The sequence below is a fragment of the Chanodichthys erythropterus genome, chromosome 20, assembly GCF_024489055.1.
Source record: "Chanodichthys erythropterus isolate Z2021 chromosome 20, ASM2448905v1, whole genome shotgun sequence".
NCBI classification, from domain to species: domain Eukaryota; kingdom Metazoa; phylum Chordata; class Actinopteri; order Cypriniformes; family Xenocyprididae; genus Chanodichthys; species Chanodichthys erythropterus.
Genome location: NC_090240.1, coordinates 15,744,583 through 15,757,163, shown reverse-complemented (window position 1 = coordinate 15,757,163; position 12,581 = coordinate 15,744,583).

Below are 12,581 nucleotides of genomic sequence, written 5' to 3'. Positions count from 1 at the left end.
TGCACCTCCGGGAAGAAGGGCACTGGGGTGGGGGGCTGAGAACCAGCCCTGGCCACCCCGAGATACCAGTCATCCAACCTCGAGGGTTCGGGACACGGTGGAGGTTTCCACACGAGCCAGACCCTGTTGGCGGCCCGGGAAAGCATAGCCATCATTTCCGGGTCCGTGTCGGGCACAGTTGTCACCCCCGAAGGAGGCAACTGCGCCGACTCATCCTCCCCAGAAGTATCAGGCTCACCCTCCGATGCAGCGATCGACATCCGGTCGTCTGGGGGAGCTCCGAAGGAAACGAATGGTACACACCTCTGGGGTGGTCCACCACGTTCCGCGGGCAGCTCTACTGGCTGCGGAGCGCACGAGGGGGGAGGGTTCCTAGGGGGTTGGTTCCCCGAAGGAAGCGCGCTCACCGTTATCCTCAAGTCACCAGCCCCGCCGCTCGCAGCAACCCTCTGAGGAGGATTGGAGCGAGGCGTCAGGACCGGGACTCCACCCCTTTGCAGAAAGTGGAGTCTCGACCGCAACTCCGCGATGGTCATCATCCCACAATGGGTACATGACTCATCCACAAACGCTGCCTCAGCGTGCCTTAAGCCCAAGCACGCGATACAGCGCTGGTGACCATCCCGAGGCGCCAGGTAACGACCGCATCCAGAAACACACAAGTAGAACGACATCTTTAAAAAGACGCAAACTACTCGTGTTAGCTCTTTCAAGGACTGACTCTTTTAGGTGCTGAAGCACGCAGGGGAATAGCCGCTGCAGCACAGACAGGGAATGTGCAGCCTGTCGTGTGCACTCTCCTTGAAGGCGCTCCTCTTACCAGCTGTAACAACAGCTTTTTAGCGCTCTAGGCGCACCGTTTCACCAGCCGAGAGAACGGCCTTCACGCTGATTACAGCTTTGCTCAATCAAACAAAAGGCAAAAACAAAAACAAAAGGAGAATTGGCCCCGCTGCTGCGCTGTCCGCCTGCACCTCGCAACAAAGAGACGTCTTGAAGAGAGACTCGTTCACCACACTCGCTTTCAGTAGCTGTCTTCATGGAAGGTTTGGCTCCGAAGCGAAAAGCTGAAGATGCAACGCACCTGCTGCTCATTATATACCCGCGCTGCGAGGTAAGCAGCTGATGCATATGATTGCATGCCAATGTGCATTGGCTCGTTTAGTTACACTCGAAGTAGATTGGCCTCTCTAGCGAGATTCCTATTCGTCGGTCTGTCCGACGTACGTCGAACGTGACCGACTGAATGGGAACTTGCGTTACTTATTTGAAAAAGTAACTTGAAAAAGTAATGCGTTACTTTACTAGTTACTTCAAAAAGTAATCTGATTACGTAACTCAAGGTACTTGTAATGCGTTACCCCCAACACTGGTAATTAATGACTGAATTTTCATTTTTGAGTGAACTAACCCTTTAATATATTAATTATATTGTTTTTCCCTTTAAGAAGTAAACTATCTGAGATTACCATTGTGCAAGACATCCAACCTAGGTTGCTTAAGAAAGACTGCCCATTTAATAAGTGTATTGCATATTGTTTTGAGCAATGTGTCTGCTAAATATTTACTTACTACTCACTGAATATTATAACCATGATGACACTCTTCTGTAAGTATAGTGGGCCTGTTTACAAAACGTCTAGCCAAATGACACAGCTGTGCTGGTATGTCTCAGACGAAATACTATCAACCCTAAGAGATACTCATTACATTCATTCACACTGAGCAATACTTTCAGCTTTGTTGGTGGGTGGAGGCTTGGATGTGTCTGTTACCATCAAGGACATATAAATCTCAGTGTGATTGCGTATATGTAAACTCAGATTTCAAAATCATATGCAGAGGCAAGAAACTTGTGGTCAGTGCTCTGGATTCCTACTGAAAGTATCTGTTGAAGTTATTGTGTGCCTCATTTGTGGTCAATGATAATATGTAACTTTCCAGGAAACAGAGGCGTCTGTGCAAATGTTTACAGTCGGTTGTGTAAAAATCCATCGAACCATCAGCAGTAATTTTGTAAATATATGAGCTCTGGAGTTTTGATTATATCAAGTTGGCAAATACATGTCTCATTAGCCAAATAATCCTTGACATTTCTCTTTCATCTGGTGATGTGTTGCACAACAGGACTAAGGTAAGAGAGTGTTTCCCATGAAGAAAAAAAGTGGGCTGAAGATCGGGAAGGTAGTATTCATGTGAAAAATAAATCTGAACACAAAAATGTGACAGAGAACACTGATAAAGATATCTTTCAGTAATTAAAAAGTTTAGTTTACTGTAACCTAAAAGCATTTCTCTTTTTTTGTGCTTTTTCTCATTTTCTCTATCTCAAGTGTAAGGGTGAAGGTTGGGAACGAAAAAATGGTGTGCCAATTTCACTGCACTGCAAAGTAGCGGATCGCATGAAAGAATGTGCAAACAGGTCGTGACATCTTATCTTCAACATCTGTTAATGATAAACAAACCATCTCAGGTCACAGTCCTGGTTAATATATCATTTGAAGTGCTAAACTACGCCTTCTTATCAGGGTGCCACAGTTTCAGAAATAGCTCTCCATGCAAGCTCCATTGAAAAAATTACAATAAAACATTTGCTGATAGTAAAGATCAATAAAACATTTAAGATCGTAAAATGACTACGTTATTCACACAATGGCACTCAATCATTCATAATTTATTGATTTTCTCAACATTACATATCTAATCAACTCCTGACAAAGACATTAATTATTATTTGCATTATCACTCAGTAAGTCATTTAACCATGCATTGCTATGTCTTTGGAAGGCTTTTGTCTTTCAAAACACATTATGTTTTTTAATTTGACATTTTTATGATTTAAAGGGTTAGTTCACCCAAAAATGAAAATTCTGTCATTAATTACTCACCCTCATGTCGTTCCACACACGTAAGACCTTCGTTCATCTTCAGAACGCAAATTAAGATATTTTTGATGAAATCTAATGGCTCAGTGAGGCCTGCATTGACAGCAAGATAATTAACACTTTCAATGCCCAGAAAGCTAATAAAGACATATTTGAAACAGATCATGTGACTACAGTGGTTCAACCTTAATGTTATGAAGCGACGAGAATCTTTTCTGTGCGCCAAAAAAAACAAAATAACGACTTTATTCAACAATATCTAGTGATGGGCGATTTCAAAACACTGCTTCATGAAGCTTTACGAATCTTTTGTTTCGAATCAGTGATTCTGAGCGTTTATCAAACTGCCAAAGTCACGCCCCTAGTGGTGAACCATTGACATTTCGTAACACTTATGACGTAACGAAGCCTCGTTTGCTGAAATCACGTGACTTTGGCAGTTTGATACACGCTCTGAACCACTGATTTGAAACAAAAGATTCGAAAGCTTCATGAAGCAGTGTTTTGAAATCGTATTGTTGAATAAAGTCTTTTTTTGGTGCACAAAAAGTATTCTCGTCTCTTCATAACATTAAGGTTGAACCACTGTAGTCACATGATCTTTTTTTAATATGTCTTTAGTAGCTTTCTGGGCATTGAAAGTGTTAATTATCTTGCTGTCTATGCAGGCCTCACTGAACCATCAGATTTCATCAAAAACATCTTAATTTGTGTTCTGAAGATGAATGAAGCTCTTACGGGTGTGGAACGACATGAGGGTGAGTAATTAATGACAGAATTTAATTTTAGAGTGAACTAACCCTTTAATTATTATCTTTTCATTAAACTCATGAAACCTGAAGTAATGTTTAATGCACTTCATGTTGTTGATAACAAAGAATGGGATATATTTTCTTCCTCTTTGTATTTTTATATCAATATGGTACAAGATTATCCTACTCAAATCAATGCAATAAATTAGTTAAGTCAAAAGTAATCTAAAAGTAATCAAAAAGTAGTCCGATTATATTACCTAAATGTGTAATGTAATGGATTATGTTCCAATTTTTGTTATAATTTGTAAAACAATTTTGTAAGTATAATTATATATAATTTTGTCATTATGAACGTAAAAATTCACAAAATGCTTTTAAATTAGTTCCTCAGTTAAAACGCATGTTTTATTTGAGCTGCAAAGCCTTTTTCATAATTAGTACAGTTGATTTAGATAAACAATACAATTTTATTTAGAAAATTTTAGCATAATTTTTTCACACTAAAATCATATCAATGAGTGAGTATTTTATGGTTTATAGACTGGCCCCATTGACTATCATTGTGAGCGCCTCACTGTAACCAAATTTCGGCTTTTAAAGGAGTCAAAATAATTTTTTGTGGTAATTATCATGCTGCAAGTGCTATTGACTGAGTTTTACTTGTTCTGAACCCAGAATATTCCTTTAAGCGCATGTTCATTGCTGCATTTAAACTCATTCACTGTGTGGTTTTCAGCTGTCAGACGAGATGCCAACTTAATTATATATACATATAACTGTTTCCGTTTGTGTTCAGTAAACACCCATTAACCAAACATAAATCATTCAAATTTATATCCTGTGCTGGATTAAACAATAAGACTCTTGAGTTTGACGTCTTTCTTGCAACAAAAGATTTTTCAAGTTTTTCAATGAGATCATGCAACTAGTATTTTGAAGTATGCTATGTCAACATCCGATATCATGACTTCATTGGTTTGCTCAAATCTACTGGGCGGTAGGCATGATTCATTTTCTATTGAGACACAATTATGTAATGTGTTGCTATAGGAAGATCCTTGGTTTAACGTTATTTAGAGAGCTACAGTTGTCCTACTGTCGTGAATAAGGGTGTGAAGCGTGATCTCACTGAATCCATCCATGCCTGTGTCATGACATGGTGTCGGCAGCAAGTCGAAATTTGTCCTGCCATTATCTACTGCAGTGCTGGGAAAGATGCTCACTTTTTATTGCAAGAATTATGAGGAGTGAATGCTGATGTGATGAGGAGATGAGGATCTAATTGCAGCAGCAGAACTGTAATAAAAGACACCAAATATTCAGGATCGCAGGAAACCGCTGGAGAACTGGAAACCACACACTGATGCAACAAGAACATACAAAACACAAGTGAACAACTGAACAACTTCAAACTGAAGCAAAGAAACTATAGGCTATACAAAGGATCAAACTAAGGGGCTTTTTCCACAACACCGTTTTCAACATATTCGGGGCCTGGAAGCGTAAAAACTTTTGAAAATGGGTTTCAGAGTGCAAGCTTTTGAAAATGATAGTGTTAAAGGGTTAGTTCACCCAAAAATTAAAATTCTATCATTAATTACTCACCCTCATGTCATTACAAACAGATTTTCGTTCATCTTCAGAAAACAAATGAAGAGATTTCTGTTGAGTGGTTTAGTCCAAATTTTCTGAAGAGTTACAATTGCTTTAAATGATGAACAGATTTAAAGGATTAGTTCACTTTCAAATAAAATTTTCCTGATAATTTACTCACCCCCATGTCATTCAAGATGTTCATGTCTTTCTTTCTTCAGTCAGTGGAAAAGAAATTAAAGTTTTTGATGAAAACATTCCAGGATTTTTCCTTATAGTGGACTTCAATGGACTCCAAACGGTTGAAGGTCAAAATTACAGTTTCAGTGCAGCTTCAAAGGGCTTTAAACGATACCAGACGAGGAATAAGAGTCTTATCTAGAGAAACGATCGGTCATTTTCCAAAAAATTTTAAATGTATATGCTTTATAAACACAAATAATTGCCTTGCACGTTTATAAAGTTTATGCTGTATGTCCTACGCCTTCCCTATTCTACTTACGGAAAAAACTGAACTGGCGCCGCGTTCGTTCCGTAAGTAGAATAGGGAAGGCGTAGGACATACGGCATAAACTTTTTGAAGAATATGGAAAGCGGAAGCACGTGCAAGGCAATTATTTGTGTTTATAAAGCATATACATTTAAAAATGTTTGGAAAATGACCGATCGTTTCTCTAGATAGGACTCTTATTCCTCGTCTGGTATCGTTTAAAGCTCTTTGAAGCTGCACTGAAACTGTCATTTTGACCTTCAACCGTTTGGAGTCCATTGAAGTCCACTATAAGGAAAAATCCTGGAATGTTTTCATCAAAAACTTTAATTTCTTTTCTACTGAAGAAAGAAAGACATGAACATCTTGGATGATATGGGGGCGAGTAAATTATCAGGAAAATTTTACTTGAAAGTGAACTAATCCTTTAATTTAGGCTTTTATTCACATATATAAACATTCATCAGTGCATGTTCGTTTGACATGCAAGAACCAATGAGGTTCAGTCTTGTGTGTTACACAGCACATTTGAGCTTCTGCAAGGACCAATGAGGTTTGTTCTTGCATGTCAAGCAGGTACGGGTTGAGCTTCTATTTATGTCCGCTGATCAATGTTTATATGAAGAAGAAATGAACCAGAGATTTCCATGTCAAAGAAGGCTGAGCCTCAGAGCCACACCTACTGATTACGTGAGGTTTCGCCACAGAACAGAAGGAGCAATCTTTTCCGGGAAGTTCACTTTGGCAAGCTGTTTTGAACTCCTGAAACGAACACAAAACGAACTTCGTTTTGGTCGAATTTTGTTCAAAAAGTCATTACACAAGTTTTTTGTTGTTCTGTGTGAATGGTGATCTTATTAACAATGTTGCCGTCTGTACGCAAAAATGCAAAGGACTTTTCCGTTTTTAGTACTTCGTTCTCATGTAAGCGTGCTCTGAACCTCACTGCAGAGCCAAATGACATCCAGCTCCCCCTCTCTGGAAATAGCTTGACCTAATTATGTTCAGGGACAGGGTTATGGGCAGGGTTAGGGTTTGGTTGGACTTTTAAGCTCCACCCACTACATCCAGAAAGGGGGAGAAGAAAGAAAATCATTGTCAAGTTAAACTTTATTGTAATGTAAACCAAAGTCTATATTGTAGGTTCTGGTCAACATGTCTTTTGAGTTTTTCACCATTTTAAGCACCTCTTTGCCGTCAGTAGTCAATTTTAAATGGTGCTGAAGTATGATGTTTTTGTTAAAGTACAAATATCCCACACTCCCTCTAACTTAATCTAACTTGCATAATAAATATATATTGGAAATATAGGAAATGAAATGTCAATTTTCCAAAACTGTCACATCAACCTTAATATATTTTCACAAAGCATTTCTGAAAAAAAAGAAAGAAAACTAAACAGCACATGTAGCCTTGAAAGCAGTTCATATCATTTATCTCTACTTCAATCGAGTGATGTTTATCTTTGTTCCAGGAAGAATCAGAGTATGACTCAAAGATCGGAAATACAGTCCTCCTGAGAGTGAAAGCAGAACAGGGATGACCGTCTTTAAACTTTAGTACTAACAGTCAGTAATCATACTGTACTCACAGTGAGGCCGTCCACCGTGCCTTATGTTTGCACAGTTAGATGGGAGCTGTTTGGTCATGTGTGTGTGTGTGTGTGTGTGTGTGTGTGTGTGTGAGAAAGAGAAATGTCTGTCTAATTGAGTTGACTTTTATCTCTTACAATGTTGACACAACATTACAAGCAAAGGCAAATAGCAAAGCATGGGAAAAGGCCTTGACAGAACATAAAAAATTATCTGGAGGTGAAAAATGAAGATGTTTTTAAAAACTAAACTTAAAAAGTTTAGATTATTTTACTAGCCCCATCTACATCAGAAACTCAGACTAAATCAAATATAAAACAGTTATTCACAATTTCAAATGACTGATGTGCACCACCATTGGGGTTGATACTTTTTTTGTAATGTTTTTGAAAGAACGCTCCTGTGTGTATCTCTGTAAGCACTCAGTGAAGAGCGTCAAAGATGACTACAACATGTTTTTGAAGCGTTGATCACTGTAGCCAATCACAGACATATTTGTTGAGCATGTGAACACAATGGCCAATCAGAGGTGTTTAAGAATGCGCTCAACAGCACTCAAAAAAATAGGAGTCGGGAAGAAATCATGTTCATGGATGTGATTATTAACGTTACTGTAGTATGAAGCAGAGCAGGAGCGAGTGTTGTGGAGCTGAACGAGGAGCTGGAGCGATTGATCAACACACGCCTCACGAGCAGCGGGACTTTTATTATGACACAGTTGCCGACGCCGCTTCCGCTTTTCCGGTCATGAGTATGAGGAAACGCAGCTCTGTTTATCATTTTAGAAACATTTGAGAGTGTTGAAAATGATGTTATAACGTTACTCTGTGCGTTCGCTCGGCGGCTGCTGTGAGACACTGTTACACACTGCAGTAAGATAGATCCATTTTACAATATCAGATTAAATGCTGGATGATTGTGTTGATAAATGACATGCAATTCATTTTAAAACGTATTATATGATGGGGAAAATGCTGTATTACTGTTACTAAAAATAAAGCTGCATCTGATTATGCTATGTTAGCTACTTCACAAAATAGTGTTTTTCTCTGAGGCATGGTAAAGCATGAGACTCGCAAAACATCAAGAAAATTAGATTTAAACAATAAGACTAACGTTAAATGTGTTGAGCTATATAACAATAATTCTTTTATGTCTATAAATATATCAAAACAGTTGTTCCCTTGACTATTAAAACATGTAAATATTAAAGCATCTTTGGGTTTTTTCATGATTTTTACAAAATAAAAGCGGAAACCGAGGGTAACGCGGGTATGACGTCATTTACAGGCGACTCCTCACGCGTCCCGGAGCCTTGGATAAAATTGCCATTTTCTCACAATTTACAAATAGTTGCAAACATTTGGGATATTGTAAGTACTCAAGTGAACAAAATATATAACACTGGCCTAGTGTTTTTTTGGATATTTTACTGCAAAATTCTTACATATTGCACCTTTAATGTAATTAAATTTAACAATTGGTAAGGCCATATTCAGAGTGAAATAACCTCAGACAGTTTACCACTTCTGCAGTTTTCAATAATCACAAAGAGAGATAATAATGAGAGATTTATAAGAGGGCTTAGGTGATCACAAAAGCCAAACTGTCATGTTGAAAGATGAGTTCATCACATATTTTCAGGGGGAGTCGAAGAGGGGGCCTGAATTATTGCCTTGTCTTATCTTTGTCTTTCAATCTAAATCCTCAAAGATTGAATATACTGCTTTATTCATTGCTTCATAAATGGGAAATCTGGGAAGAAAGCACATGTCTATATGTGTAGTTGAGATGTAAAACTGTTATGCAACTGATTTAGACTTTATAAGATAAATGATGAGGTAATTTCTGCATGGGAATGATCAGTAAACACAACACACACTCATACCAGGGTTGCTATAGCTAATTAAAATGAAAACTAGAACAATTTCAAGTAACAAGTAACATTTCTGATACTTGAAATAAAATAAACGTTAAAGGCTTAGTTCACCCAAAAATGAAAATAATGTCATTTATTATTCACATTTGAAATCGGCCATCACTATATAAGTCGTTATTTAGCTTTTTTGGTGCACCAAAAATATTCTTGTCGCTTTATAATATTAATATTGAACCACTGTACTCACATGAACTGATTTAAATATGATTTTAGTACCTTTATGGATCTTGAGAGAGGAAATGTCATTGTTCAGGCCTCACTGAGCCATCGGATTTCATAAAAAATATCTTAATTTGTGTTCTGAAGATGAACGGAGGTCTTATGGGTGTGGAACGACATGAGGGTGAGTAATAAATGACATTATTTTCATTTTTTGGTGAACTAACCCTTTAAATATGAAATAAAGTAAAAACTTAAACTTACTGCATTTCAGCCACATTTCTCCTATAGTTTGACTTGATTTACTAAAATGACTAAAACTAAAACTAAAATAAAAAAACTATAGACAAAAAATTAAACAAAATTGTTTTTAAAAATAATATTAATAACAAAAACACAAAGTTAGTAAAAGTAAAAAACAGAATATAAAAATAAAAACAATATAACTCAGTGATACTAAAATAACACTGACTTGCAGTTTCAACGACCACAAATCACGAACCAACTATCACTTTCACTCACAAACATGACATTTCTCCAAAACCACAGTTTGGGGTTGTGTTGGAGTCATTATTGTTTATGTCATTCTGCTACTGTAAAAAAAGAAGAAGAAAAAAGATAAGTAAAAAGGATCCTAAAGAGGCGGCGATATAGCTTGCTTTTCCTCGCCGAAGCCAAACAGTCAGACTCACAGCTGTTTACACACAACGAGGTCACAGACCAGGTGAGACACACCTCTCTCTTGTCAGTCCTCTGAAAAGCTTCCGTTCATTCACCCTCCACAGCAAAACGTGTGTTTATGACGAGGCTGTGATAGACAGGACTTTTATTCTCTGGTCTGAAGAAAGCTTGTCAACTGTTCGAAAGGATCCGGCCTATAGATCCCATCATCAGTGCTGATGAAGCACTCAGGTGGGCAAACAAACCCTAGAGAGTAAACAGTCGGACTGACTCACCAGAACACAACCAGGCAACCAAACATCCAACACAGCAGGTTGTGTTTTAATAAGAACAAGTTTGCAATTTCTTTTCAAACTTTCCATGGCTCAGCAACTCTAGACTCACTAGGCTTGCTCTTTCTAATTAGGCCTGTATTATGCCTTATACACAACACTAATGCATTTTTTTGCTGAAATAGATTATTGGCGCTTAATTAGTGCTTCTGCAATGATGCTGTTTGACTATTGTATAGTGTCAGTAATCTATTTAGTGCACACAATGTGGAAAAGCTACAACAAGTAAACATGTCAGGATGTACTTCACCATGATCAAAAATGATGTAGCAATATGTAAAATGTGTTCGGCTGAAATATCGAGACGCGGCTTGTTACCAAAGGACTTTAATACGACTGGTTTAATGCATCACCTAAAAACACAACCCACAAAACAGCTTAAATGGTTCAAATTCAATTACCAAAACTTATTTTCGGGTTTTGCCTGAAAATGTTGAAGGGTTAGTTCACCCAAAAATGAAAATTATGTCATTAATGACTCACCCTCATGTCGTTACCAAACCCGTAAGACCTTCGTTCATCTTCAGAACACAGTTTAAGATATTTTAGATTTAGTCCGAGAGCTTTCTGTCCCTCCATTGAAAATGTATGTACGGTAGACTGTCCATGTCCAGAAAGGTAATAAAAACATCATCAAAGTAGTCCATGTGACATCAGTGGGTTAGTTAGAAGTTTTTGAAGCATTGAAAATACATTTTGGTCCAAAAATAACAAAAACTACGACTTTATTCAGCATTGTCTTCTCTTCCGGAATCCTTTCCATTGAATTGATTCCACTGAATTGATTCCATTGAATTGATTCCATTGAATTGATTCCATTGAATCGATTCCATTGAATCCTTTCATCTGTTGGCGTTGGTAATGCACTTTTAACTGCAGCATGTATTTATAATAAACAGAACTAAATCCTGTGTTAATGTGGACACTAATATAGTTATTGATATAGTTATGGCTCTTTGTGTGAATATTAGAGTAGTATTTGCATAGCCACAGCTCTAAATAATGCACATAATCCAGCAGAGGGCACAGATATAGTAGTATTATTTTAGTATTATTCATATATATATATATATATATATATATATATATATATTAGATTTTATTTTAAATATATTTAATAATAAATATATTTTGTTAAATTACATTTTGATTTCAGTATATATATTGATATTCAGTTAATAGTTTTTGTCATGTTTTTCTTTTTTCTTTTTAACATTAATTTATATTTTCCTTTCATCTGTTGGCGTTGGTAATGCACTTTTACATCGCCGTAGTTGTTTTTGGCGATTCGGACATCCGTGACATTTTGAAGCATCGAAAATACATTTTGGTCCAAAAATAACAAAAACTCCGACTTTATTCTGCATTGTATTCTCTTCCGGAATCCTTTCCATTGAATTGATTCCATTGAACTGATTCCATTGAATTGATTCCATTGAATTTATTCCACTGAATTGATTCCACTGAATTGATTCCATTGAATTGATTCCATTGAATTGATTCCACTGAATCATTTCATCTGTCGGCGTTGGTAATGCACTTTTACATCGCCGTGGTTGTTTTTGGTGATTCGGACATCTGTGACATTTTGAAGCATCGAAAATACATTTTGGTCCAAAAATAACAAAAACTACGACTTTATTCAGCATTGTATTCTCTTTCGGGTCTGTTGTCAATCCACGTTCACGACTCCGCTGCTTCCTCTTCTTTCCTGTTTTACGGCGGTTGGCATCCAGCTTATTGGTGCATTACCGCCCCCTTCTGCTCCGGAGTGTGGTTCACGACTCCGCAGTGACGCTGATGACATGTTATCCGGTGCGCCAGAGCTTCGTTTACAGTCTGAGACGCACGCTGTATTCAAACTATTCTACACTCTAAAAATTGCTGGGTTAAAAACAACCCAAGTTAGGTTGAAAATGGACAAACTCAGCGATTGGGTTGTTTTAACCCAGCAGTTGGGTTAAATGTTTGCCCAACCTGCTGGGTAGTTTTATTTAACCCAACTATTGTTTGAAAATGACTATATGGCTTACTTAAAATGAATCTAAAATTAAATTAAAATGTTCATTTATTAAACATATTAATAAATGTTAATTTTCAAGATATTTTGGGTTCATTTTAAGTAAGCAATACTGTAATTTTTAAACAATAGTTG